This window comes from Chiloscyllium punctatum, chromosome 16, assembly GCF_047496795.1.
Source record: "Chiloscyllium punctatum isolate Juve2018m chromosome 16, sChiPun1.3, whole genome shotgun sequence".
Taxonomy (NCBI): domain Eukaryota; kingdom Metazoa; phylum Chordata; class Chondrichthyes; order Orectolobiformes; family Hemiscylliidae; genus Chiloscyllium; species Chiloscyllium punctatum.
In genome coordinates, this window is record NC_092754.1 from 79,699,120 (window position 1) to 79,706,757 (window position 7,638).

At 44.8% G+C, this 7,638-nt stretch overlaps 1 long non-coding RNA gene across 3 annotated transcripts in view; it reads right to left on the minus strand.

The window, feature by feature from the left end:
- The window catches only part of LOC140487217 (uncharacterized), a 47,509-nt gene extending 40,280 nt beyond the window's left edge, over positions 1 to 7,229 (minus strand). For all 3 annotated transcript variants that reach the window (XR_011962781.1, XR_011962780.1, XR_011962779.1), the window contains exons 1-2: positions 7,164 to 7,229; positions 5,201 to 5,307 (exon numbers count right to left, since the gene is read on the minus strand). This is a non-coding gene — a long non-coding RNA (uncharacterized lncRNA). The remainder of the gene's footprint in view (positions 1 to 5,200; positions 5,308 to 7,163) is intronic.
- Between the last annotated feature and the right edge of the window lie 409 nt (positions 7,230 to 7,638).

A 7,638-nucleotide genomic window follows, 5' to 3' on the forward strand; every position in this document is an offset into this window, starting at 1 on the left:
CTACCTTGTCTTTCAGCCCCGTCCCCATCCTTTTATTGGTCCTGCACTGAGATCAATCACCAGAGGCCCTTTGTGGGCTGGAGCATGCTCAGTGCTTCCTGCTTTTGCTGCTGTTTATCAGCTATAAGAGAGAGAGTGTTCATTCCTGTTTCTCCTAATGTCAGACATTAACAACAACGACCTGCATTGTATGGAGCCTTTCACACTGACAAATCTCCTAAAGTGCTTCACGAATGCTGGAAATGTTGATTAAAGAGAACAACTTTAAGATACATCTTTGAGGAGTATAGAGGGGGTTGGGAAGGATATTTAAGAGATTTTTAGATCAGACAAACCGTCTAAAGAGCAACCCACCCAGACCAATTCCCCTACATCTAACACGACGGGCAATTTAGCATGGCCAATTCACCTAACCTGTACATTTTTGGACTGTGGGAGGAAACCGGAGCACCCGGAGGAAACCCACGCAGACACTGGGAGAATGTGCAAACTCGACACAGACAGTTGCCTGAGGTGGGAATAGAACCCGGGTATCTGGCGCTGTGAGGCAGCAGTGCTAACCACAATGCCACCGTGCCGCCCATCTGCAACTCTGTCCTCTGCAGCTCCAATCATGGAGTGATGTCTGTGGAGAACAGCTTACGACGGAGACAGTTAGTGGCTAACCGTAGTTTAGCAACCCCATGTCCTAGCCCCCCTACCCCACACACCAGTCCTTGTTCTCACAGCCTGTCATTACACACTACCTATGGTTAGCCACTAACAGTTTCCACTAACAGCTAGTAGCCCTCCCCCAGCTAGATCGTTATCCACTCCTTTATCCAACCCTTCTTCTCGCTCTATTCCCACCTATCCTTTAATCCTTACATCCTCCCCTAAACCCTTCCCTCTGCATATAAACCAACATTTTTTTCTCTCAGTATCAGTTCTGAGGAAGGGACACCGGATCTGAAATGTTAACTCTGATTTCTCATCACAGATACTGCCAGACCTGCTGAGCTTTTCCAGAACCTCCTGGTTGTTTTTTCTGATTTACATCTTCCACAGTTTTTTGGTTCTAATTTACCAGGAGTTTGTAATTCAGGTCCAACAGCCTCTGTCCCAGTCTCTGCTGTCTCTCCCAACCCCACTCAGTGACACGGCACCTGCACAGCTCATGGACCTGTGTCATCTTGCTGGCCACACCCCTCATTCACTCCCATTGGCTGCAGGACCACACAGACTCTCCTCCCATTGGTCTGGAGCTGCCGTCAATCAGCCAGGCCCCATTGTGATGAGAGTGGAGGGCTAATCCCTCGCTCTGCCCTGGGATGAGCTTCATCATTCACAGTGAATGGGGCAGTACCACAGAGCACAGGGCCTGGGGGCTATTCAGCCCATTGGGGCTGTACTCTCTCCCTCTGGAGATGCTGCAAATCTGTCCCAAATCCCCTCCTATTTGCCCACAGCCCCCCAAATCTTTCCTTAAAAATTAAAATTCCAAGTCTCTTTCAGAATACCTGCTGAATCTGTGTCATTCAGACTGTTCCAGATGCTCAGAACTTACTGAGTACAATAATGTTCACATTTTCACTTTGTATTATTTGCCAATTACTTGAAAGTAGTTACTAAAAGTTATGACAGTGTTAACAATTCCTCTCTCTCCTCAAATTCAAGACCTTGGAACCAAATCTGCACCAGGTCAAAATCACTGCTTCACCTTCTCAGCTCCAAGGACAATTATCTGTGCTTCAGCTTGCTCTCCACAAAAGAGGAATGCATCTTAGTTTATTAACGTCATAGACATATACAGCACAGAAACAGAACTTCGGTCCAATTCATCCATGCCAACTAGGAATCCTAAACTACTGGAGTCCCATTTGCCAGCTATTGGCCTGTATCCATCAAAACCCTTCCTGTTCACGTACCCAATCGGATGCCTTTTAAATGTTGTGATTTTATCAGCCTCCACTACTTCATCTGGCAGCTCATTCCATACACACACCACACTCAGCTTGAAAACGTTGCCCTTAGATTCCTTTTAATCGTTGCCCTCTCAACCATGTGCTCCAGTTTTGGACCCATCTAACCTCAGGAAAAAGAACCCCGTCTGCTCACCTTATCCATGCCCCTCGTGATTTTATAAATCTCCATGAAGTCACCTCTCAGTCTTGGACTCTCCAGGGAAATTAACCCCAACCTATTCAGCCTCTCCCTGTAGCCCAAATCCTCCAAACCTGGCAACGTTTTTGTAAATCTTGTCCGAACCTTTTCACGTTTCACAACATCCTTCCCAGAACAGGGAAAATCAAACTGAAAACAGAATTCGAGAAGTGGCTTAATCAATGTATTTTAAATGTTGTAATTGTACTCTCCTTCACCCCTTCCCTTGGCAGCTCACTCCAAACATGCACTGCCCTCAAACTGTCCAACTCTGGCAAAGTCCTTGCAAACATTTTCTGAAATGTTTCAAGTTTCACAACATCATTCCTGGAACAGGGAGATTGGAACTGAAAACAGAATTCCAGAAGAGCCTTAATCAATGTCCTGTACAGCAACAACATTACGGAGAGCATAACAAACGCTGCATTCACTCCCTTACCTACCTGTGACTCTACTTTCAAGGAACTATGAACCTGCACTCCAAGGTCTCTTTGTTCAGCAACACTTCCCAGGACCTTACCAGTAAGTGTGTAAGTCCTGCCCTGATTTGTCTTTCCAAAATCCAACAGCTAACATTTATCTCAATTGAACTCTATCTGCCATTCCTTGCTCCACTGGCCCATCTGATCAAGATCCTGTTGTATTCTGAACTAACCTTCTTCGCTGTCCACTACACCTCCAATTTTGGTGTCTTGTGTAAAGCTACTAACCATATCTCATATATTCACATCCAAGTCATTTATATAAGGACCCAATAATTGATCCTTGTAGCACACTGCTGCTCACAGTCCTCCAGTCCACAAAGCAAATCTCCATCATCACCCTCTGTCTCCTACCATTAAGACAGTTTCGTACCCAAATGGCTTGTTCCCCTTCATTCCATGTTATGTAACCCTGCTAACCAGTCTGCTTTGTGGAATCTTGTCGAATGTCCATATAAACAACGTTCACAGCCTGGTTTAATCAATTTTCTTTGTCACTTCAAAACATTCAGTCAAGTTAGTGAGACACTATTGTGCACGTACAAAGCCACATTGAGAACAGTCAATAATTATTCCTTACTTTTCCAAATAGATGGATATCCTGTCCCTCAGAATCCTTTCCAACAACTTGCCTGCCACTGACTTCAGGCTCACTATTTTCTTGTTCCATGGCCTCTCCTTACCACCTTTTTAAAATAATGGCACCTCATCTGTCGCTATCAATGATACAAATACCTCAGGAGAGGCCCAACAATCACTTCCCTAGATTTCCAGAAAGTTCCGGGATACATCTGATCAGGTCCCAGGGCTTTATTCAACTTGATGCAATTCAAGACATCCAGTAACACCTCCACTGTAACATGGATACTTTTCAAGTTCTCTCTGTTTATTTCTCCAAACTCTCGAGCTTCCATATCTTTCTCCAGTAAAAATGACGTGAAATATTTCCATATCTTTCCCACCCCTGGTGGTTCCATAGACAGCCTCGTTAATCTTTAAGGGGTCCTATTCTCTGGTCCAGTTAATCTTTTGTCTGTGATATATTTGTTTGATCTCTTTGGATTCTACTTAAACCATTTCCTGAAGCTATTTCATGTCAAACAGCATCAGCAGCAAGCAACAGAGCTAAACGATCCCACAACCAATAGATCAGATCGGAGCTCTGCAGTTCTGCCACACCCAGTTGTGAACGGTGATGGACAATTAAACAACTCACTGGAGGAAACATCACAGATATCCCCACCCTTACCGGTGAAGGGGTCTCACACGCCCACGCACCAGATAAGATGACAGCATTTGCAGCAATCTTCAGCCAGAAGTGCAAAGTGGGATGATCCATCTCAGCCTTCTCCAGTGATTTCCAACATCACAGATGTGAGTTTTAAGCCAGTTTGATTCAGTGTGAATAACATCAAGAAATGGTTAAGTAGTGCAAAGGCTACGGGCCCTACCAATATTCTGGCAATAATACTGATGGTTTGAGCTCCAGAACTTGCCACCCACCAAGCTAAGGACCGCTCCAGCCCTGGCATCTAGCGACAATGTGGAACCTTGCCCAGGGATGTTCAGCACAAAAACACAGGGCAATGCAACCCAAGCAATTTCCAACTATCAGTCCACACTCGATCAGCAGTAAAGTGATGGAAGATGTCATCAACAGGGGTATCAAGCAGCATCTGCACAGCAATAGCCAGCTGAGTGACACTCATTTTAGGCTCCACCAGGGTCACTCAGCTCCCGATTGTGTTACGGCCCTGATTCACAACCTGACAACCAGCTGAATCCCAGAGGTGAGGTGAGGGTGACAGCCCAGTCCCACTCCAAGATCACTATTTCTAGCTGATTCTACCCTTGTCTCAGCTCATATACTGTCATCCACCTTGTGTTATCTCCAGACGTCAGTATCCAAACACACTCCTGGCCAGCTTCCCACATTCAATCTCCCTGTAATCTTAAGAAAAACTAAATCTCTGCTGCCCAAGTACTCCCTCGTACCAAAACTTGTTGATCCATCACAAGGCTCCTATTCATAATCAACAACATAGAGCCACAGAGATGTACAGAATGGAATCAGACCCTTCAATCCAACCCGTCCATGCCAACCAGATATTCCAACCCAATTCCGTCCCACCTGCCAGCATCCGGCCCACATCCCTCAATTTAAAATTCTGACCCTTGATTTAATTCCTGGTTGTGATCATCCCTAGCTTGCCGCATCAGACCTCCGTGAAGACCTCGACAACCCATTCTGTTCGAGACTCCCAATGATCTATTAATTCATTACTTCACCTGTGTGGCTGCTTTTACAGTTGCCAAAGCATCATTTTCTGAAATTCGCAGCCAAAACCTCACAGGTCTGCTTTCCTCCTTTAAGACATTCCTCAAAGCCTGCTTATTTGGCAATGCTTTTGGTCACCTGACCTAATACCATCAGTCTCTGACCTTATGTCTAAAGTTCCCAATAATATTTTTGTGAAATTATAAGCATGATGATAAAACTACAAACTGTTCTTGATTTGGACATTACCTTCAAATCATCACTGTTGCTGTAATGAATACTCTGTAATATCTCTTACCTAACCACATTGTGGGAGTACCTTCACCACACAAACTGCAGCTGTACAAGAAAGTCAAACATCACCCTCTCCACAAGCAACAGGACTTTGGCATTAATCACTGGTATCTGTGGAAGGAGAAACACAGTTGATGTTTCAGGGAGTGCAAAACAGATTACAGGGAATGGAAATGGTGCAGAATTTGATAGTCCGAAATGGAAGGAAAATACACTTGCTTATTGGAAAAAAGAATTCTTGAGTGTCAAAGATTTTCCAGAAAGAAAATTAATAAGCAGCACATGGTCAGGGGCTGGGCGGCAGAGAAAAATTAACTTACAAAAATGTCTGTAAAAGTAATCGTAAAATACGAAACAGACCAAAAATACACCCATTGTTTGATACTGAGCAAGCTAGATATTGACAAAGTGCTCATAAGGGAGCCCAGAGATGAAGTAGAGCTGTAGAAGCTGTTATGATCCCACAGTCATAGAGACGTATTGCACCGACACAGACCCTTCGGTTTAACTCATCCATGCCAACCCGGTATCCGAACCTAGTCTATTCCCATTTGCCAGCACTTGGCCCATATCCCTGTAAACGCTTCCTAATCATATCATGTGTCTATTTAGATGCCTTCAACAAGTTTTAATTGTACTAGCCTCCACCACTTCCTCTGGCAGCTCATTCCACCCACTGCATGAAAGAGTTGTTCTTTAGCCCCATTGAATTTTTGCCCCGTTAACCCTAAAGCAATGTCCTCTACTTTTGGACACCACTACTCCAGGGAAAACACCTTGTTCATTTACCCTGTTCATGCTCCTCATGATTGTATAAATCTCCATAACATCACCGCTCAGCCTATGGCACTCCAGGGAAAACAGCCCCAGCCTTTTATGCCTCATCCTGTAGCTCAAATCCTCCAACCCTAACAACATCCTTGTAAGTCTTTTTTGAAACCTTTCAAGTTTCACAGCACCCTTCTGATAGGAGGCAGGCCAGAATTGCACACAATATTCCAAAAGTGGCCTAATGAATGTCCTGTACAGCAACATGACCTCCCACATCCTATATTCAATGCTCTAGCCAATAAAGGAAAATACACTGAACACCTTCTTCATCATCCTATCTACCTGCAACTTGACTTGGAAGTACTGTGAACCTGCAGTCCAAGGTCTCTTTGTTCTGCAAACGTCTCCAGGGCCTTTCCATTCAGTGCATAAGTCCTGGGCTGAAAAACGTATTGCTGGAAAAGCACAGCAGGTCAGGTAGCATCCAAAGATCGGGATAATCGACATTTCGGGCATGAGCCCTTCTTCAGGAATCCTGAAGAAGGGCTCATGCCCGCAATGTCGATTCTCCTGATCTTTAGATGCTGCTTGACCTGCTGTGATTTTCCAGCAACACATTTTTGAGCTCTGATCTCCAGCATCTGCAGTCTTCACTTTCCCCTAGAGTATAAGTCCTGCCTTGACTTGCTTTTCCAAAATGCAGCACCTCACATTTATCTAAATTAATCCGTATCTGATCAATATTTCACTGTAACCTGAGGTAACCTTCTTCCCTATGCACAATACCTCCAATTTTGATTGACCTGCAAACTCAGTTACGATAGCAAGTCATTGAAATGAATGACGAAACAAATCCAGAAATAAACATTCATTTCTCTGAGTTTGAATGTACTCTGTGTAAATCCTGCCCAATGACTCTGTACCAGAGAAAGGCTGCACATGCGCCTGGCTGCACCTTGCCCCCTACAAAGATGGCGGCTGCGCACGTGTCCAGTGAATCGTTGCCCCGAATAAAGATGGCGGTGCTCACTCAGGCCTGCAGCCGCGCTGAGGCAATTTCCCTTTTACTACAAACACGGGACTGGGAAGTTCAAATTTGTGTTTTCCGACGTGCACAACATGGTTGTAAAACCTCTCCCCTCATAGCAATACAGTTTTTCTCCCGTTTCCCTCTGTTTATTTGTTTCTTTCCTTACCGTATCCTTTCGCTCCATAACTTCCGGAAAATTCATTACAGCGACTCGCCGCTGTGGGCGAGGGTGATCACGTGGTTTAGTCTAGTTCTGCCCCTAGTTCACTTTGATTGGTTGGAGGACCAACCTCCCCTGGTCCTCCAGTTCCGCCCACCGTCCTTTCATTGGTCCGGTGCTGACATCAATCACCCCTGGTCCCTTTGTTGGCTCGAGCATGCACTGTGCGTCCTGCTTTCGCTGATATGTTGGATAATGTGATGGGAGAGTTCACTGAGGGGAAGGATCCCTTTGTGTGAGCTCTGCAGTAGATTTCCTTTATTCATGGAGGGAATTGACTTCCTACTCATGACTGTATAGCTGTGATTGATGAATCAATGCCATCTGAACCAGTACATAAACACACCATTTTTACAACATCTGAGATCTTCAGCACATTGTATCACACTCTTCTTTGGAGATAAAAAAAGCATGAAATGGA